General features: G+C 49.4%; 1 pseudogene; it reads left to right on the top strand.

Moving 5' to 3' along the window:
• The first annotated feature begins 217 nt into the window (after window positions 1-217).
• On the top strand, window positions 218-20660 carry LOC119095259 (putative inorganic phosphate cotransporter; annotated as a pseudogene).
• Window positions 20661-22458: the final 1798 nt, after the last annotated feature.

Raw genomic sequence — 22458 nt, 5'->3', positions numbered from 1 at the left:
CAGCCCACCTACTCGCCAAGTACACTATGTCACCAGTGGGTGGACCCGGGCGAACAGACGTACATGCACTGTAGCGCACCTGCAGCGGGCGGTAAAGCCTCAGCTGCGGGGTTAACTGCCGCTTAAAACAGCTGCTGGTCCAACTCCGCTGCTGCAGGAAACTCGGGCCCTGGCAACACTGGTGACGCACGCTCGTGGGCGCGTTGTTGCAGCGCGAGCCACGGCCCTCCACAAAGAGCTGTCAGCTAACAGCTGCCGCGACTGTGGCTTTTGGTGACCGCGATTCTGGGGCTGCTGTTCTCTTTGAGCTCGGACGGAGGGAGCATTGCTCGCGGCGCCGGACTTCAGCAGTGTGAAGGGATGGCGCCAACCTCAGCGCGGACACCACTTTTGAAGCGGTGAGAGGCAGCTATGATTTCGTTACTCTGCGTCGCTTTCTGGCGGGTGTTACTTAAGAGAGGGATGTTCATGCTGCATGGTGCAATACCAGGGGCGCCACTTTGTGCACCTTCGGGGCCTGAGCCGCCCCCCCCCCCTCCCCTCCAACCCGATGCTGACTTAAGCCCCACCTACCCCAGCCCTGGCTGATTAGGAAAAAGGTGTAGTGGACCACGGAAATGCTTTTGATATCCCGCGGTGTCGGAGTGCTAAGTAACTAAGGACATTACTGTTAATTTCATGCTAATTTTGTGCCACGCAAAAACGTGTGGACACCATATATATTCGTGTCAGGCCAACCCCTTGAAATGTTTGACCAGTCCGAAAATACTGGCTTATTCACGAGATGTCACCTGTAGCTGGACAACAAAAAATGCGATATGCGAGAGCTTTAGGCATAAGATTTCATGATAAGGGAGTTTTACAAGGTTGAAAAATTGCTTACCACGAACATCACAGTCCAACAACAAAGCATGAACATCACGCCTATCCCAGTGATTCAGACTATCACGTCCCGTCACCCACATCAGCGGTTTTGTGCGGAGGTCTTGCCGGTTCGGTTTCACGTTTATGTGCAAGTATCTCCTGGGTTTGCAGAGGATGCATTTTTCATAGAATCTCCACGGAAAATATACGTTTGCGCCGGGACAGCCTTCCGTGAACAAGAGAGTAGACCTGTTGCCGGTGACTATATCGTGTCATTTTGATGAAGCATTTTTTGTAAATCATACGAAATGCTTAACAGTCCACAAAGCCAAAATTTGACATGAGCTTGAAAGGGGAAGTCATTCTTCCGTGACGATTATATCACGCGATGGCAATTCCTTGACATCAGAAACGCAAATTTAAGCTGACAAAATTAAGAGATAAATGAGGTCTGGGATAGATTAGGCCAACCGTATTGGCTGCCCCCCCCCCCCCCCTCCGCTCACCATCTTATTTTAAAGAAGTGGCACTCCTGTGCAATGCCTACCTAGTAGCACTAGTCAGTACATACGGTGGCACCGTATTCAGATAAATGGAAAGTTTAAGGTCGTCTGAACACTAGGAGTTCTATAACAATTAGTCCATTTGTCATGATGCGTTGTAAATAATGGATCCAACATGCTTTTCGATAACCCAACATTTGTGTTAAGTGTTTTGTTCATTAACGGTAACTGTAAGACCCCTTCGTTTGGAAATACATACAAACAGGTCTAATTAGTCCAGGCAGCACAGCTTTTAAGGAACATCGCGACTTGTGACGGAAAATTTCATGAATCGATGACTCACATTCGACCAGTGAGTGTAAATATATACACCCTGAGGCGTGACGAGCCGGGCTGAGCTCAGCCGGGTCGGGCCGGGCCGAGCTGCTTAAGACGCACAACTCCCTTCTAGTCGATGGACACTTAAATCATTTCTGACTTGTCAGCCCAAACCATAGGGCAGAATAATGTATAGTGTGCTTTTATGTCCCGTTTTTTTGCATCCAGATCGATGGCAAATATAACGTTGTGCCAAATTGGGCCACTACCGTAATGCCGGGGAAGAGTTGTGACGTCAATAAAGCACAGTAACAATGTGGATACCGCCCGATCCCACCGGCCGTTGGAAGCTCGTGAAGTACGCGGCGCACGTTAAGCGTAATATAAGCTTAAGCTTGTATAAAAGCGTAAAACGTAAAAGGCGTAAAAGCATAAGGTTGAAATATGCTTTAAGAAAACAGAAGCATTTCAAAATATGAGCTTGTATATTGCGTTGTGCTCGTGTACGATATCGGCAAGCTGATTTCAAATGATTTTATTTAATTGCCACCATGTGGCCGTCATACTTGTATTTGGCTATGACTGATTTGCTCGGCATTGGCTTTCACCAACACGACAGTAAGCTGTTAAAGCTAAAAAGCATCCGACTTTACGCACGCTAGTGGTTTTTATCTTCCCGAAAGAACCGATCAGTTCATCCAGAATTCACCTTGTACACACGTGTCATCATTATCTCTATGCACTACGATAGTCGCTCTAATTCCTCCGACAGAGCCGTTGTCTCCATCTAGCACCAACCATTCATCCACGTATTAACCATTTTTGGACATCTGATAACGTTTGATGAACCCACATCAGATGATGTGTTAGGGTATGCCTAAGTGAATGCTTTATCTGCGGCGATGCTGATGCTAAAATCTTGATATTAGCTGGTTTCACGGTGGGTCGGGTCAAATAATACGATTTTGATCTAAAAAAAGACAATATTTGACGCTAAGTACAGACTGAGCACTTTGACGAGGGAAAGATTGCTTTCATGAAACTCCATTAACACGCAACAGGTAAACGACATACAGCCAGCTAAAAGTAAGTTTGTTATATTAAACCAGACCCTTTAAAGACATTTTCAGCCCATGCCACCAGTTTGCACAAATAGGCCTGGCCTGGCCTCGCAATCAGTAATATGCATCGGTCGAGCGCGCTGGATGCCGGCTGCCTCATCATTGCTCACATCGGTGCAGTGAGTGGCAATGCCGGCTTTGAGGATCATTTTTTCCCAGGATCATTCATCTTGGGCTATGTAAGGGTTAGTAAGCCCTGTAAGCTCTGCAATTGCTGTGAGCAAGCTCTGTAAGCACTGTAAGTCAGATCTGCAAATAATGAATAACTATAAACAGGAACTGTACAAGGACATAAGAGTTTGTTTTGTCACGTCTGAGTCAGAGATGCCATCAAATGTTTCTAACAATTTTGGAAAAAATTTGGTTCTAAGAGATCTGGCAGAATACCTGTTCATGGAACCATGATTTAGAATAAAGCCAGCTACCCCAATTTTATCAGATTATGAATTTTTAATGAACATATCTTTTAAATCTCTGCGAAACATTTCTAACCGGAATCGCTGATAAAGGTGTGTGGTTAGAAAACAAACGCCAATTTTTTGTTAAAGTTTTTTTAAAAATTGTTCCATAATCCTTCGTGGAAACGACCGTTAACTTGGACTGCGCGCTATACTTTCTTTTTAGTGCAAGTACCGCTCACAAACGTATCCAATTGCAGAGGAATTAAAAGAAATCCTGCCGCGTGCACGCGCAAACTGACAGCATGCAGCATGTATTTTTCTATACAGAAGAGCGACCATCGCCTTGAAACCAGACGTCGTGCGATGTCATACAGTGCAAACGCACTAAGCCTGTGGATTTCACAGTTGTTCAGGGAATGCCTTTTACCTGGCAACCCGAGAGCTTATCGAGTTCAGCTTGACAACCGCACCGCAGGGTCAGGGTGCCAGAAATAAACGAAGTGTGGATGTTGTAGGTGTCCTGCAACCCACGTCGTGTGTCCCAACGGCGCACGTGAGAGTAGGTCAAGCCTGTTGAAAAAGCTGATACAGCCTGAATTGCATTTGGATGATTCTATTAGCCAGTCTGTCACCCACTGGTTGCGCTAGCGGGGCAGGACGAGAAGCCATCAGCCCCTATTTGCATGTAAGTAAGGACCATTTCTGCACAGTTTTGGGATCTGTGCAACCACAGGTCCCGATGAGCACACTTTGCTCCTTCTGTTTTAAATCACAATTCCATCTACGGCCCATTTTGTTTGCTGTTGCTGTTCATATAACTGGCTGGCCCATAAATCATTTGGTGTTCATCCCCATTCAGATGAACGAGCCGGGTGTGGCTGATATGGTGGGATAATCACGGGTGTGAGGGCACGGCGCTCATGACATTGCTCTTCGTCGCCGCCGTCGTGGTCGTTATTGGTGTTTTACTAAGTCCGACAGGATGGGCACCGCCGGGAATCAAGCCCGAACCTCTTGTTTCCCACATGTTCAGCTTAGCTGCTACATTTTCGGCACTCATATGGATCCTCGTTTGTTGTTAACGTGGTCATTGCCAAAGTTGGCACACTTTTCTGGGGCATCCAGTGTAATTGCATTTCTCATGATACCGTGAAGGCGATAGGCGTAAAGGTTTTGATGCATGACGTGATTCTTGTTCCAATGACAATGACGTTTTTCGCAATCGTTCTTAAATATTTCGCCTTATACCGTTAAAACATCTGAGAACCACTGCATTACCTCATGAAAAACTGTGCTTAATACGTGTTAAGTTGCTGAAATATCCTTGGTTTCATTGTCATCCGTGCAACGAAACATACGTATGAGAATATCTACGACAAAAGGCATGCACCACGCTGATAATCATTGGCTTGAGAGTGCGGTGAACTGTTCAAACAACCTCTTGCCCGTGGAGGGCTGTAAACGAAACTCTGTCTTTGGTCAGGGCTTTTACGCTAGCCAAGTTCCGGTACGCTTCGCAGTGCCCGTTCCACGAGTCGTCAGCAAAGGCTCCCTCGTAAACGGCGCAGGTTGACATCCCCAGTCGAAATCAAACAACGCTTCGCGCCCGTCGCTTCCCAAAGTCCCACATGTGTGGGAGTGCAGCACCCACTAAATCCTCCCACGTTCGGCAGGTGTGCGCGGACACTTACACGGCCGTCGCGGGCCTGCTGAGACCTCACGTCTGCCGCCGTATTCCCCGCCCAGGTGTTCGGTGCGGCGTTAACCAAGATAAGGGGTGGTGGGCTGTTTGCGTGCGGCCTGCCCGCGTCCAGTGATCAGAGAGCTCTAGTGAGGAGAACCAAAGGAAAACCGGACGTCACGGAGCGTCCAAGTAGCGCGCGTTCGGGAACATAGTCACAGGAACCAACATTGGAATACAACGGCACAAAGTGTTCCTTGACTGGAGCTGCTCTCCGATGTTGCCGGCTCAGGGCCTTGGCAGCAAGGAAATTTTAGCTGCTGCACTGATACTGAAGTCATTCATTTGTGGCATTCAACCCATTTCTTTATCATGTATTTGTCGCTAGAGCATTGTGAGCCGACGGGAAGATTCGTCAGGCGAGATAAGTTTCGCTTTTGCGCATGCGCAATCGGTGCCAGTCTGTATACTTGCAGATATCCGGCATTGTTGCTTAGCCGGATTATATAATGTTTATTGATGTCAGCTTATCTGATTAATATATTATAGGATGTATTTTAGGCTTAGGATATGTTTCTTCATGCACATTGTCATCTGGGTCCATGGACTTATGTCCATCACGGGTGTGTAGACAGGGATGCGCACCCAGAATATACGACGGAGGTGAGGCTACCGTGATTTGAGACGAACGGGAACTTTTACTTGCGATTGCTAGACCCACTGACAGTGTCCACACATAACGAGCACACTGAGAGGCCCCACAATCGCTTATAAGTACAGCGCCTAGCGTATCAGGGAGGTATCGATGTTGGTTTGTCCTAGTGCCTGAAACCATTGTTTCAGCTGCGTACCGTATACATCTTCTCGGCTATTGCTGGCCTTATTGGCTGACGGACCGTGAACCCGCTGGTAACGACCGACCTATTGCCTCTCCTGGTTGGGTCTGCTGTGGGAGCTCACGGCATGGGGTGGTGATGCCGACGCCCTCAATACACTAAACTACGTGAAAACTGTTCATGATAGCTTTCCCCGTGCGAGAGAGCTCCTGAACTCGGTAAACGAAGCTGTCTCTGAAATTCTGTTGCGATGCCTACATTAAAGGCACGAAATGAAGAAGACAAAATGAAGACAATGCTTGTTATTGTTGTTGCTTTTTCCGTGCGTGCATGAAAGGATCTAGCCACTTTTGCGTTTTGACAAACACTTTCTTTTGCCGACTGTCTGCGTACCACCTACAGTGCTGTCCGCGGATAATTTCTTGTGCCGGACTTCTCGTATGGCTGTGCATACTGGAGTCGTGAGCGACACAGAAAGGTGGAACGAAATTGCCGAAGGACTCTCTAGATAGAGGTGGTGTGCAATCAAGCTGTGGGGGACCCGCGGCCTAAATAAATCAGATTCCTAAAAGAGCATTGCTTATAAAGAGGGCTTGGTTATGATGGACACAATCGACACGTTGGTCACGCCAAATGCTTTACACAGAACAGGGAATGAAACCATTTAAATAACGGGTTGTCCGGGAACGTTCTCCCAAGCACATGTATTCAAAAAGTCTCGGCAAATGCCATTTTTTCAAGAGCTTCCAAGAGGGGCTTCAGCCAAGATTAGGAGCAATAGCAAGAGCGGTGCTACCAAGCTTCGATATGGGGAGGGGGCAGGGGGAGAACGAGTTGATAAAATCATCATAACAAGCCTTAAATGACAAATGAAATCGGTCGTCTCAGTCGTTCGGAGCAATCAGTCGTTTAATCGATGACGTTCTCATTGCCGATCACTGCTACGCAAATTCTTCCCGTGCCTTGCGCTGCACCACCGTAGGGGAAGGGGATGCGGGAATCACGGGTGGGGTCAGAGGTTCAGACCCACGACTTTCTGAAAATGTGGCATTGGCGCTGTGGGCATTGACTGGAAATAATAATCCAAGCGGCTATCATCCGATTTCTCTCCCAACGCGAGTGGAAGTCCGTTGTCCCGTGTCGGCGGACGTTTTTGTGATCGCAATTTAGCAGTTTCTCCTTAGCACGGCGCCGACAAGGAGACAGTAGGGAGACAACTGGGTCCAATTAAAAGTATGTGTGCACCAGTTTCAGATCGATCTCGCCCGCCGGGGCTTTGCAGGAAAATGAAAGCACAGAAGCCCTCGACGACTTAGAACAGGAGCAAAACGACAAATGTGAGTAACATGAATGGAGCCTTCGAATACGGGGAGGCCAAGCATACGAGGGCTCGGCGACCATGTAGTCAGCATTCAGTATACATTTAACACGAACACCATATGTTTACCTCTAATGTCCGCCTGGCTGTTTGGGAGAGTCGCCAGCAAAACTCATAGCATCGCTGGTTAGATCGATAAGGTGAATATGTGAAGCCTCATAAGACCTTACTGGTAGCATTATTCGTCATCGAATAAACAGACGAAAGGAAAGAGCGATGCATTGATATGTCGGTTACATGCCTTTGTCAAAACGATTGAGAGTAAACTTAAGCCTGCCTGCCGATCCTACTCGATTTTTAATTTTGTTGTTGTTGCAACCGCGAGCCCCAAGTTTGGAGATCACCAACATTCAGGAAACTAAGGTAGAAGCAAGTGTCAGCGGTTATAACGAGGGTGTGCTTAACAAACAATTAAAAATATGTGAAAAGTTTATGGTTACGCAAACGTACTCAGGTAAACAGGCATCATGCATCACGCGCTATACCACATGCAAGAGATGACCAGCAAACAGGCATCACGTATCATTCAAACATGCAAACGATTTCCAATAAACAGGCATCACGCGTCACGCATCAGGTGTCACTCTTGGATGGAAACGATTTCAACCTAGCACGCATCACGCATTAAGGATTTGCCTCGCTGTTTCGACGGGAAAAATTAGAGATTGAGAGGGATTGGCAGGAAATTTTGAATGGGCTGCGCACAATCGTTTTGACAAATGCATGAGGGCGAAATATTGAGGCGTCTATTTCTCCTTTCTCCTGGTTACTCGGCGAGGAATGATGCTAGCAGTACTGTGTTATGTAGGTGTAATGTTCCGCTCAAATGTTCTTCACAACTTTAGTGGTTTTGAAGACTCGGGACGCGGCAACGCACACATGGCTATTCCTTCAACAACCCGAACGGTCTACCTTGTGCGGCTTTAACCAGTCTGTGGATGGCTATGTTCTAGATGCTGAAGTCGTCCATGGATGCAACATGCGCAAGTGCTTTGCTCACAGTTCCTCAGGACAATAACACTCTTTGAGGAGGCTCTGCTCAACTCCTACGTAACTTTTTTCAGCTGTCATGCGGTGCTTGCGTTAGTGCGCAATGTGCTTTCGGTATCCTCAGCATACCAATTTGGTCGTGTCATCTTCAGGAGACGTGGCAAGCGTTCCACATAAAATTGCCGGCCAGTTAGATGTTCTCCAAGGTGTGTTCACATTTAATCTCTGATGTCTACGGCGTTGTAGCCTGATGTACACTTCCTCTGTGCCAAGTTCTAGCAGCTTTATACGATGAGGTGTATCAATCGGATGGGCTATCTTGTTATCGATTATCATTGGTGACATTTAAACGCTACGATTGTGGCTGGCTGTTGGTTTCAATCAACTGTAGAGTATGTAATTACATATATACGCAATTCGCGTGCAACATTTCCTTTCGGTTCAGGTTGTAATGCCATTTTTGAGCGCGGCTTCGGAAGGGTGGCATCGGCTTCTTCCCGGCTTATTTTAAGATTGGGTCGAACAGAGTTGAAATCACATGGTAAGTTGCAGATGACACGCTCGTCAAACCTTGTGGCTGATTTTACGTCTCTACCAGCTTTTTCTTGTTTTTATTTTTTACATTTTCCCAGCCAGACTCGCATATCTTTCATCCGCCACTTGCACCACGTATTTCCGAATGTAATGGGTATATCAGCATTTGGCCCATGCAAGAGGGTATCGAGGCAAAAACTTGACACCAACCACACTGTTACACTCTGCTCAATATACAATTTCTCAGTTATGTGTTTATTAACCCCATTAACAATGTTCATAACCGACATCGACTCAAAATGATGTGGTATGGTATATTTTTTATGATGGTTTAGTTGTATAAATGGTAATGGTCGGTTTCTCGTTTCGTCATGGTTGCAATATCAATATGCAAACAATGCGAAAAATAAAGGAAAATGTGATGGATATGAGTGGGCCCTTGGCACTCCTAGAACTTTTTTCTGGGAGAAATGTTGCTTTGGATCTCGAGCTTTCGACTGCAGCCTAGGCTGTAAGAATCAGCCTAATCTGTCCGACACGTGAAGAGCTTGAAATATGCTCTAAGTCCACATTCCAACTGAGATTCACCGCACGCAGATGCGCTTTAAAAGATGTAGCATACAGAAAAAGGCGTGGGTTTTCGGAAGACTTAGAATAGTGTTCCCAGATTTGGAATAGTGTCCCAACTAGATTTTAACTCCAACAAATTCCGAACTCCTGAAATGACAACTCATTTGCGTGTTGTATTTGTTCGTGGCGCTATCTGCTGAACCGCTGCAATACTGATTTGTCACTTAGCAAAGAGAAAACTACCAAAGAATATTAAGGGTGGACCGCAAATTTTCACTCCATTTACTCCCAAGAAATTTCGGTAACTCCAATCACTTCAGAGAGTCACCGTTTTGTTGCGTGGTTAAGTGCGAAAAGGATCCCGGAGATCACAGAAAAGAGTGCCGACAGTGTAGTGCTTAACGCGTTGGCATTAACCACTGTGGGTCTGGGGAAACCAGAGGTACGGGGTTCGATTCTCCGCGGTGCCCACCCTTTTTGCCAGGGGTGAGAGGCAGGCGACGCCATAACGCACTCAGCATTTAAGTGCATGGTAAGTCCTAATAGCGAGGACGACCATCGCGGAGCTGGCTAAGCAATCACACTCCTCAGACATCCGTCCGACGCGTGTGATTGCTTTTTAACACATCCGTCATATGCATTCGCATGCATATGGCGCACATGCATCATATGCATTCGCATGCATACGCATTTTTAACATATCCGTCACCCGTGTTTCTGTCATATGCGCTTGCTGTCCATTCACAGTTTGTCGTATACATCACTTAAGGCGACTGTTAAGCGTTTTCAATCTTTCGGGACAGACTCCAGTGTTAAGGGAACTTTAAGCCTATCTACGTTATGTTTTGTTCCGATATTTGCAGTCGTTGTGTAAAAGGATATCGATAAAATGCTACAGCATATATTATGTGGCATGCCGTGATGGATCTGCACGACGCTTATTGGAGTTTTTAGCCGTCCTGTAACCATGCCGTAATTCTCACGAAATGCCTACCCAATCCAGGCCATTGCCCACTGTCCATCCGATGCAAGTGATCAGACATTACCCAACTCGTCATGACCCTTAGACCAGAAGCACACCCCGAGGAACGCGTTTATAGAACACACATTTACGCTTAACAGCTGCCAGGTTTCAGGTATGATCATATCAGCTTCCAATTTCTGACCCCAATGCGCGGCGATTTCTTCGGGGGACAGATCTGGCTTTCTCGCACTTCTGACTGAAGGCGGTGGTCACACAGGCGCTGTTTGCGATGGGTATGGAGTCTGGCTCACTCAGCGTTGGTGTGTGACTGGCAAACATCCCAGCGGCCTGGAAATATTCCTCATAGTGATGATACTGGCTCGTACTGTCGCCCTCTGCGCCGCTCTGTGCCTGGCAAGTAATCTCTTGCCCCTCCCGTCCCTGATAGCGCCGGCCTGTAACGCCGCGCTCTGCTCCTGGTATGTAATCCCTGACCCCTCCCGCTCTGTCATCGGAAATATGTCCTGCCGAGCGCTGACAGTGTCGGCCTGTAACGCCACCCTCTGCTCCTGACATGTTATCCCTGGCCCCTCCCGCCCCGTCATCGGAAATATCTCCTGCCGAGCACCGACAGCGCCGGCCTGTAACGCCGCCCTCTGCTTCTGACATGTTATCCCTGCCCCCCCCCCCCCCCGCTCCGTCATCGGAAATATCTCCTGCCGAGCACTGACAGTGCCGGCCTGTAACGCCACCCTCTGCTCCTGGCAGGTCAGCTCATGCCCTGCCTACCGTGGCGGTACGCCATCGCCGTGGTAGGCCTCTTCGGATTCGCCTCCGGCTACGCCATGCGGGCCAACATGTCCGTCGCCATCGTGAAGATGGTGAAGAACTCGTCATCTTCCGGTGAAGGTCATGGCTCCGCCTGCCCAAGACCCCACACCAACGGCACGGATGAAAGTACGGTACGTTCTACCCCTTCCACCCCTTCCACCCTTTCTACCCAAGACCGGATCTGGCTTAGTGGTGGGCATGAGATCAGGTAAGTTTGTTTCCTTTGTATGCCCATTTTGCAGAAATCGTGTATGACTAGCCATCTGAGAGCAACTCACTTCTTAACCCGAAGGCTACTGAGGTATTTCGTCACCTCTCATCTGCCAGTTGGCACCAGCGGTACATCCAAGGTGACTATGGAGGTCGCAGCCGCTTTCTTTGGACCCACACTGGACCAAGCCATGAATGAAAAATGTGGGGCCCAAAAAACTGAGCCAACTAAACAATGCCAATGAAATGTTGTCCAAAACATTTCCCGATGGCGAGACCATGAGAGGACTCCAGAAGCAACAGGTGTTTAAAAAGCACCAGGGCAGAAACAGGATCAGAAACACACGGAGCACAACCAGCAGCTGGAGTACAACGGGCATCATTGCCAGGACATGAAGGTCCTCGAGGACACCAGTGCCCAAAATATTTCATGACTCAATAGTTTCAAGAGATTGTTGGTTTTCCAATAGCATCATGTGCATCAGATGATCAGGAATCTCATAAACATCAGGGTTCCTAGAGTCATCAAGGGACGTCCCATAATGTTGACGTCACAAAGCATGCAGCTACGATTTTCTAACACATAACTGGTCCGGTGAGGGAAACCGTGCATTTACGGTTTCCGTTTTTCCGTTTTGGCACGGATGACAAAACGAGACATAACTCAGGGAACCATATTTGGCATTGTTGGGCATTCAATCGCGTAGGGGGGCTCTGGAGAGACCAGTGGTTCCAATGTGGGAACATGTGGCAGCCCTGGCGGCGCTATACCTGGATGTGTTCAAATTCGATTTCGACGGACTAATTTGGCTGATCCAAATTGCCATAGATATCATCGGATGCACGGCAGACCATATACCCATTCATCCGGTCAGCCGACCAGTAAGGGTTCACAAATTATGCTTATTTAAAGAATATTTTAGGATTTGTTGTGAGCTGTCAATACCTTTGTGCGTATGTGCCGTTATCATGCACACGGTTGATAAAACAGTATTTGGCTGAAACGGATTAAATCGTGGTGTTCTAAATGACGGATGCGATTTGGACGCATGAAATTCCCGCTAATGGCCGCGGTGGCTCCAAACAACTCGGATCTATGCCGGGTAAACAACATTTTTGACACCACGCACGTATCTGGACGAAGCTTAAAACAAAAAAGGCAACAGAACACGCGCAACCAGACGTAGCGCGCTGACATCAAAAGTCGTCACTCAGGCAGGCCTCACACACTGACCGCGCGCTTCCGTTCCGGTTGCTTCGCAGGGTGACTTCGACTGGGACGAAAACACGCAGGGCGCTGGTGCTGAGCAGCTTCTTCTGGGCTACGCCGTCACCCAGTTCCCAGCAGGAACGAATAATCAGAGGTGTACGGACGCGCGGCTCGTCCTTCTTCAGTGGCATATTCCTGTCCGGTAGGTTGACGTCAGTGCGGCACATGTCCTGTTATGACGTTAAACACGGGAAGGTTGGACGTCACACTGTGATTTCGGAGGACAGTGACGTCACGCGTGACCTGGGGAGCGGAACAGCAGACGTCGTGAAGGTATACACGGCTGGTTGCAAAGAGGCGAGCGAGGATAGGAAAGTATCATGAATTGATGCAGCTGATAGATCGTATGTCGAAGTGGCGTGAGGATCGTCGAGTCAGAATTACATAACAACGACCATTACCATGCATTTCGTCCATGTGGGTTCTGGTCGGCTCATCGAATAGTTCGAGGTGGATTATTAACTGTTTATTTCTGTCTCATCGCCTGAGCTCGTTCGAAAGGAAACCAGCTTTCCATCCAGGCTGCATTCACCAACGGAGGACATGGGACCGAGGTTTCCACCCCCCACCACCGTTGTCTTGCCGTCGCGTAAGGCCGCCGTATCAACCGCGCCACGTTTCTCGCTGATGTGGGCCACCGCTTTGTCAACACTGCCCTTGTCCGTTTGTGACGAAGATCGCCATGGTCTCATCTCCCGAGCTCGGGCAGTGACCTGTGCTGACCTCCAGCCATCGGGAGCCTGCTGACGCCCATCTGCGCCCACCACAACTTCGGCCTGCTGATCGTCTGCCGCGTCGTCATGGGCCTCGGAGAGGTCAGGACAGTACAGGACAGGTCATGGGCCTGACGCGGTGATCCGGTCCTTGTCGGAAGCAGTAGTGCACAGATCGCTGCTCTAGTTTGGCCGTCGAAGCATTCGACAGGCTATTTCGGACGCTCGTTGGGTCATTCTTGGGGAAATGATCATGTTCCGGCCATAGCCGTTGTCTATGCCAGCCTTCGTGAAGGTTACTGTGATAACAAAAGGGAATGCATAGCATTCGAGATAAATAAAAGGCGCATATCATGGACTAGACGTAAGCACATCAAAATGCAGAGCAGTTCTCGCCGAATCCTACCGACCAAGCACCACATGATCGCATCTGGTGTCGGTGCGCTGCCATTGGTCTACCACCTCGAACCCTCACCGCTGGCTGGTGCCCCAGGCGGTGCTGTACCCGTGCTACCAGGTGGTCGTCAGCAACTGGGCGCCACCCACGGAAAAGAGCCGAATGACTGTCCTAGGCACAACAGGTAAGCGGGCTTGGGACTGCTACCCGGCGTCCAGCGATTCGCTGAGATGTTTGGGCACTCCTGTTCGGCATGGGGTCTGGGACAGAAGAAGTTCGCCCGTTGCAGCAATGAAGTAAATTGTAATGGGAGACAAATAAGTCTCTATTTTCGCCGTTGCGTGTCCGAGACTCGAAGTCTGCCCAGATTCCAGATCCAAAGTATTCGCCTTTCTCTTCACCTCCGCCTTTCTCACCCGTACACATCACCCATCCACCAAGTCTCTGACCTCTCCGAGGAGTGAGGCATACCACTGGGCAGATATTGCGTGAAACGCGTCGCGTTTTATGTTCAGCTTGCGCCGCGACCAAAACATTTGTCGGATTCGCATTTTCCACAGCTTTATTACGAACCACTCAAAAGTTGTTCGCCCGTTCTAGCCAGCCAAGTGAATTATAATGGGAGACAAATGTGGCTTCTCCGTTGCGTGTTCGAGACCCAAACTCCAAACTCCAAACTCCAAACCAAACTCATCCATCAAGTCTCTGAACTTTCTGAGGAGTGGGGCATGGGATTGAGCAGATCTTGTGTAAAATGAGAAATGAGTGAAAATCAAATCTTAAATGTGAAAGTCAAATGTGAAATGAGTCGCGTTTTATTCTCAGCTTGTGACGCGACTTAACATTCATCTGGCTCGCATCTTTCGCAAACTTATTACAAACCACTCCAGCATCGTATCATATGCCCCGTATCACGGCCTTGAAAGCGTCATGTCTCGAGTTCCAGGGCAGGAAACTTGCGAGGAGAGAGTCGGACATGCGTCGCCCATCGGTAACGTCCACTATGAATCCAAGTGTCCATCCAGACACCGTCCCTGTTTTGACCCGACCCCCGCCCCCTGGCGGACAGGCAACACCTGGGGCACTATACTGGGGATGCCGATCTCTGGACTGCTGGCCGGCTCGAGCCTCGGCTGGGAATCCGTCTTCTACTTCTTCGGCTTCAGCAGCATCTTGTGGTGCGTGTTCTGGGCGCTGCTAGTCTACAACTACCCGCATCAGCATCCGCGCATCACGCAGCGCGAGAAGATCCTCATCGAGACCAAGAAGAGAGTACAGCGAGGCACTCGGCCAGCAGCACTGCGCGGTGGGTGGCCAGAGAAGCACCAGGGAAGCCACTGTACAAACGGCATCCGAGCCGGCCGACAGGCCTGCAGCGCACAGCGGTAGGTAGCCTAAATAAGGTGTTGTATGGAACCATTGTCATTTGCACACAGCAGCAGACGACTAGATGGAACTGCAGGACATGGGGCATCGCAGCCGGGCATCAGAAGAGCGCGGAGGCACTCGGCCAGAGGATAACGGTGACAGAGAGGCTCACGGTCGGGAGCTAGGCAAGGAGCACACGGCAGCAGGCATCCAGGAAAGATTTTTTATGCTTCGCATTTTAGCCCGGCGCCTTGGTAGGGACACATGGAGCTGGCTGATCAGGGGAAGCTTACGTATGCCGTGCGCTCTGTCGCCCGGCTCGGTGCCAGGGGCACGCAGCATTGGATGCCCAGGGAAAGCTGCAGTGCGCTGTGCAGTGGACGCCACGGCGCGCTTGGACTAAGGGGGAAGGGGCACTTGACATCTCAGGCCGAGTCCCGGGAGCAAACAGCATGGCGGTGTGCGGTCACTCCCGACACCACTTGACATCCCAGGCCGAGTCCCGGGAGCAACCAGCATGGTGGTGTGCGGTCACTCCCGACACCACTTGACATCCCAGGCCGAGTCCCGGGAGCAAACAGCATGCTGGTGTGGTCACTCCCGACCACTTGACATCCCAGGCCGAGTCCCGGGAGCAAACAGCATGGTGGTGTGCGGTCACTCCTGACACCACTTGACATCCCAGGCCGAGTCCCGGGAGCAAACAGCATGGTGGTGTGCGGTCACTCCCGACACCACTTGACATCCCAGGCCGAGTCCCGGGAGCAAACAGCATGGTGTCGTGCGGTCACTCCTGACACCACTTGACATCCCAGGCCGAGTCCCGGGAGCAAACAGCATGGTGGTGTGCGGTCACTCCCGACACCACTTGACATCCCAGGCCGAGTCCCGGGAGCAAACAGCATGGTGGTGTGCGGTCACTCCTGACACCACTTGACATCCCAGGCCGAGTCCCGGGAGCAAACAGCATGGTGGTGTGCGGTCACTCCTGACACCACTTGACATCCCAGGCCGAGTCCCGGGAGCAAACAGCATGGTGGTGTGCGGGAGCAAACGGGAACAAACAGCATGTCCCGGGAGCAAACAGCATGGTGGTGTGCGATCACTCCCGACACCACTTGACGCGGTCAACGATTTGCGTAATTAATGGGAAGGGGGATGAGTCGAGAGCCCAACAGTCCAACATCCCTTTAATTTAGTTGTGTTTTCAACGGAGAGCCCATCTGCATTTGATAAACAACAGGATTATGTCTAATTTCAGTGTCATTTAATACGAAGGCCTTCACTTCATCATCATCGTAGCGATGAATATAACTGAGGATGAATATAAGTATAAATACACAGAGAGGCCATAACTGTTTAACATCAATTGTCGGGGGTTTATGCCAATATTAAGGTGCCCAGGTCATGTGTGAGACTTCTTGCTGATGGCGTGATAGTTAGGTTAGTGAAGACCTTGCTCGTGCCAGTCTTTCTCGTGAGTCGGAGAAAGACAGTTTATATCAATCAAAAGCTTTTATTTTCAGTAACTCGCACTCACTAACACTATCACCACAATGTTAACGTGCATAAACAACAGCAGTCTTGCGTCTTCGCGTCTAGAGAGTGTATGAGACTACACGGTCACCAAAAGTGCTCCGTATATACTACGCGCATGGGAAACGAGCCAAGACCACAGGTTCCGGAAATGATGTGATATCTATCCAATGAGAAGCCAGTACGGCATTGTACGATGGTCGGCCCTAACCAATCACAAAGTAATGTATCGCCTTGCGATGCCGGAACTATCTGATGTAATGGACGGCTAGTGAGGTGTTGAATTTTAAAGGGAGCATCGAATCTTCTACGGAAGCCAGGCATGGCCAGGTTCCAACGGAACAGATGGCATGAGGTGAGTGATGAAGCCTTGGCTTGAACGGAAGCAAGCCTAGTTACTGCACATAACTCACCTGGCCGCTGCCTGGCTGACGCAACAGCACGCCATTTGACCGAGGATGAGTCACACGGCCGCTGGGTCCAACGTATGCAGCGGGCAGTTATGAGTGGCTAATGGACGGTAACTGGAATAGGGCTACAGACAAAGCTGTTTGAAGGTGAAAGGTGGCTTTTATTACAGCACGCACACACACAAAAACATAAATCCATCCGCGTGCTAACCAGTCTCTTTTAGGCCACTTGACTGAAATCTTGAAGTTTCTTACTGGACACTTGAAGTTTCCAACTGGGTGGGCAGCCCCGAGCGAGCCAGTCACGTGACTGAGCGGTCACACGACCGACCGCCACGTGACTGAATGGTGTGACTGACTGACCGACCCGGTTGTTGTGCATTTGTTTAAGGGGAGAACGAATCTGAATCATCATCAAACCCCAGTTTTGGAGGGAAACATTGGAAATGCTTGATATGCCCAAGCTCTTTTTGGTCACTGACTAAACACTTTAGATAAGCCCAAATGACCTCGCAGCGTTGCTTAGGACATATTTACCAGTCACCAATTGTAATGAAGTCGTTAACCGGACATCTGAAGGCGACCACTAACTGGCGGGCGGTGCCGACAGACGAGACCGCCGGTGCCCTGGAAGGCGATGTTCACCAGCGTGCCCTACATCGCCAATGTCTTCACCGCCTTCTGCTACAGCTGGGGCTGGTATATGCTGCTCACCGAGCTGCCCACGTACATGAACAATATTCTACACTTCAAAATCGACCAGGTGTGCATGTGGTAAAGCGGTTTGCGATTTTAGTGGCTTGTGAACAATGGCGTGACGCCGGCCTCGAGAAATGATGTGGCATTCAGGAACTCGGATTGCTTGGCTACTAGAGAAGTCGGATAATAACACTGAGTAAGGCGCATTGTGTACCTACAGCACTCATGCAGTACTCACGAAAACTTCATAGCACGCACGTCCTTACCTTTCAAAGTGACCGCAGAAGAAAACCGTTTCGGTCAGGGACGCGCTTCAAGGAGGAGAAATTTCTTGTGGTTCGGTCGTTTTTATCGTAATATCTCTTAAAGTGCAATGGTCTTCAGCTGACATACTGAGTGATTTCCTGTTTGCAGAATGCGTTTCTCTCGGCGCTCCCTTTCCTGTTTATGTCCATCGTTTCGAACATCGCCGCATTCAGCCAGGATAAGCTGATGGAACGCAAGACATTCAGCAAGACCGTCGTCAGGAAAATATTCGCAGTCACTGGTAAATGAGGTCTTACCAGCACCAATTCCCACCTCGATAGTGAGCTTCGGCAATAGCCCTGAGATACGGGGCATGAGCAGGATGTTGAATACTGTCTCGTTGATCCGTGAAATTTATTTGGATAAAACACGAATGTTCATAATTAGTTTTGGACATGCACGCGGACGAAATCGAAAGCGCCATCTAGCCGTTCTCTCAGCTGCGTCTAGGATGTAGCAAACTTGTTTGTTGTAATGAAACCGCTGATCAAAAAGCCCTCTCTTAGTCGTTCAATCCGCGCCTTCTCACTGTTGAATCCCAGTTTGTGGACCCCGTCATTTCCCTACCAGTAAACCCCTCGACGTTGGGGACCGGGATCCCCGGGACTTTCTTGGACACCGACCAGCCTGACAGCATTGGGGCTTAAGTTTGTCCTCACAAGGACGTGACTTACCGCAGGCCATAACCCTCCGATGCCGTCTTAACCACTCACCCCGGACACCATCCATTGCAGGCCTGCTGGGGTCAGGCATCTTCCTGGCGCTCGCCTCATTCGCCGGGTGCGATCACGTGGTGATCGTTGCGCTGCTCTGCATCGCGGTGGCTATGGTGGGCTGCATCGTCTCCTCCCTGCTCGTCAACTACCTCGACCTGGCGCCCAACTTTGCCGGCTCCATGATGGGCGTCAGCAACTGCGTCATGGCCATCGCCGGCATCGTGGCGCCGCTGGTCACGGGTGCCATCGTGGCAGGTGACAGACGGTGACTGGTGGTCGTGGTGACAGGCGACAGATGGTGCTAAGTTGTCATTGTGACAGGCGATAGACAGTGTGGTATATGGTCATGGTAACAGATGGCCAGGCGTGACAGCTGGTCAGTTGGTGAGCGATGGTCAGGTGATGACAGCTGGTCAGCTGGTGACAGATGGCCAGGTATGCCAGTTGGTCAGGTGGTGACGGATGGTCAGGTGGTGACAGTTGGTCAGTTGGGGACAGTTGGTCAGGTGGTGACGGTTGATCACGCTGTAAGGTGGTGATGAGTTGGTGACTAGTGGTTAGGTGGTGACGGGTGGTCGGCTGGTCAAATGGTGACGGGTGGTCAGGTGGCCAGGCGGTGACAGGTGGCCAGGTGGTGATGGATGGCCACGTGGTAACGGGTGGCCAGTGAGACCATACAAAGCTATCACGTACATTTACTGTAGGACCAGACATCTATCTTTTAGATTCCCGATCGGTATTGACACTTGTCACGTAAGCTAAGCAAAGCAGAGCTGTGGCATTAAATGCGCATGTGATTTGTGGGCTTTGCATGATGCCGGTACGATCGAGATTAATCGTTGATGACCGTCGTGTCCTATTTGGTGCTCACTTGCATGATCAGTGCGGGACGGGGACAGATACGGACAGGACAGATACAGATACACGGTGGTACTGTATAGCAGGAGGTACCAGTCTAAATGCCGGTGTCACGGGTACATGGAAGAGGGGTATTCTCGTTGTATGCATGATGAAACTCCGACTTCATAAGTCAAAGTGTGAAGCGAGGCAAGACATTGCTGGTGTCTGATGTTTTGGTACGCCGCCTGGCGTGAGCAATTTATGGAGGAACAGCATTCTCCCCTTTTCCCGTTCTCATTATTCCCGCAAATCCCAACATGCCATTATTTGCGAATTGGAGTGGCATACGTCAATCATGTTTCATGTTACGGGAAAGCAATTTTGTGAGTTTAGAAACATATTAAGAATTAAAGCTTAATTTATCCCACATGTTTTTCCCCAGATAGCGTGTGTGAATACGAGACCAATGAATTGTCACACTGCGTCAAAAAACAGCTAGTTGGAGATCATTTGCGTGTGTAGGTTTACAAACGTATTCAGAGGGAACATTCAGGTGACCTTCTCAGGTGCCAGAAAGGAAAACACAGATTTCAAAATTGTCCTAAGGTCATCGAATGATCAGGCACTATCTGTTAAATGGGAAAAATTGTGCGTTCCTAGCATTACTGCGGAGCAAAACAGCAGAGAGAGGCAGTGGGTCGGGTGGATTTTGTTCCTCCTATACGGTGGTCATTCTGACAACCCTTCTGCGTCGCGCTTATAGGCATGGAAGGCAGATAAGTTATGTCAATTATATTTACCGTTAATTTGTTTTAGTTTGAACTTAAACCATTCTTACACCGCTAGTTCCGGCAACCGATATTGCAGGGAAGCCTTCCCGGGATCGTAATCTCAAGACGGTGGTGTAAGAAGCCGTCAGGAACTGGCTTAATACGCACAAAATCACCCTCCCTAAACTAAACCCCAACAGCGTCCCATAACTCCGTTCCTGGTGTTCGCAGGACACGATGACCTGGAGCATTGGCAGATCGTCTTCTGTCTGACAGCAGGCATCCACGCGATGGGCGCGCTTGTGTTCATCATCTTTGCGTCCGCCGAGGAGCAGTGGTGGAATTGCTACCCCTCACGGGAGGCGGCAGAGCTAGCTGCCAAGGAAAATGAACTGACCAAGGAACGGTACTACAAGGTGGTCGCCCTGCCGTGACGACAATTATAGCACGGGTTGCAACGACTTGGAGACCAAATGCTAGTGGGTGTAAGCTGTAAAGCCGTTCTATAATAAAGGCGATATCGACGATGGCGACACCTATAAGGCTGTTCGTGATGACTCCGTGACGCGTTTAGGTGATAGACGGAGGCGGCGCAACAAAGGGGCAAGGGCCCGCCCCTCCCTGTCCATTTTCCAAGCGTTAAAAGCATGTCATTGTGATTCCTTGCAATTTTTGGGGACCCATCATCAGACAGTGTCCGCCCGCGAAATGCCCTATATGGCCAACGCCAGACCCTTTTGGTTTCAGGAGGCCCCAGATGATACAAATGAGGGCCATCAGATTCATGAGAGGACCTAAGAAAAACACAGAAAGCACCGCTGGCCAACGATTAGGCCCCCTGCCATGCCACCATCCCAAGAGAAGCCCATAAAAATTAACAACTTGAATAAGAAGTAAAACATAAATGATTTGAAACCTGAACGAAACCATTTTGTTAAAAGTTTGGATAGGAAGCCCCAGGTCTGCCCCGGGGTCCGAATGTCGGCTTTCCACTTTGGTAAAACCCAGCGGCGCATTTCCTGATGACCTCCTGTCGTCTGACAGCGTGCAGCTGACGAACGCCGGTAACTGTAATGAGGGTGCCAGAACCGGATGAGGCTGGCGAGGAGGGAGCAGTTGCCCCCGTCCGACTTGGAAAACCTAACACGAGCTCTGCATCTTCAGTGGGATATGTGACGAGTGTTCTGTATCTTAACACGCTCTCGGGCGGGAGGGGGTCAAATTGACCCTCCGAAGGTTTTTCCAGAATGGTTTACGAACGGCGCGGCGTAGCCGCGCCACATTTTACATAGCTGTAGACAATTGAATAGCGGATCATTTGGCATCAACAATTTAGATGTGCCTTGTAAGGTCGCTGACATATGGCAGGTCAAAGTCAGGCCATGGCTTCAGCGAAGGCAATTTCTAGGGAATCATTTAATCTGATCCAGCAACGGAGTGTTAGAAGAATCCATACGTCTCTGAGATGCTTTCTCAGGCAACACAACAGTCGAATGAGCAAATTACATTGACCTAAGGTCAGGTATGAAGGTCACATTAAGGTCAAAACCAACCTGTTTTGTTACTCTGGGGCTTGCCGCATGAAACAGTTTCTGATGGTCATTTCAAATTTGTTGATGGTAGGAACTGCATTACACATCTTCCATGAACTTCTTAGAGGTCAGAATGGACCATTGACAAAAAATGACCCATGTCAGCATTCTGTTTTAGGAACATACTGCCTAGCGTAATCTTTGTCATATAGTCAAATGCAAAACTTAAAGCAATCTTGTATGATTTTGGTCACCTCGACCTTCAAAAGGTCAAAAAATGTCACTGACCTTAAGAGCATGTGACATTTTGCTTAGAAACAATAATCTAGGTTCTGGGGGCATTTTGGAGACCAGCCTGGAATATTACCTTGTTTGACCTTTTTCCGGAAGGTTATGACCTAGGAGCCTGAAACTTTGACCTAAATGAGTTAACGTACAGGTCAATACACCCTGGAAATTTGGTGTCTCCAGCTTTCTTAGTTCCCGAGATCTCAGGGGGGGGCAAATTGACCCCCCCCCCCACATCCGAGCAAAGGGTGTCTAGCCGGCCACCCGGTCGCGTGTTAAGGCACCTTAGTGACATTTGTTTTCCTTGTTTTGTGCAAAATCACTGTCAGGGAAGATGTGTGTTATACAGAATGTGTGCAAATGTATAATGTGTGTGCTGTTGCACACTAGGGTGTCTTTGATAGTACGGAAG

The sequence above is a fragment of the Pollicipes pollicipes genome, unplaced genomic scaffold (genome assembly GCF_011947565.3).
Source record: "Pollicipes pollicipes isolate AB1234 unplaced genomic scaffold, Ppol_2.1 Scaffold_4219;HRSCAF=4965_pilon_pilon_pilon, whole genome shotgun sequence".
Taxonomy (NCBI): Eukaryota; Metazoa; Arthropoda; class Thecostraca; order Pollicipedomorpha; family Pollicipedidae; genus Pollicipes; species Pollicipes pollicipes.
The sequence above is the reverse complement of the archived record's forward strand: the minus strand, read 5'-3'. Positions and strand labels throughout refer to the sequence as shown.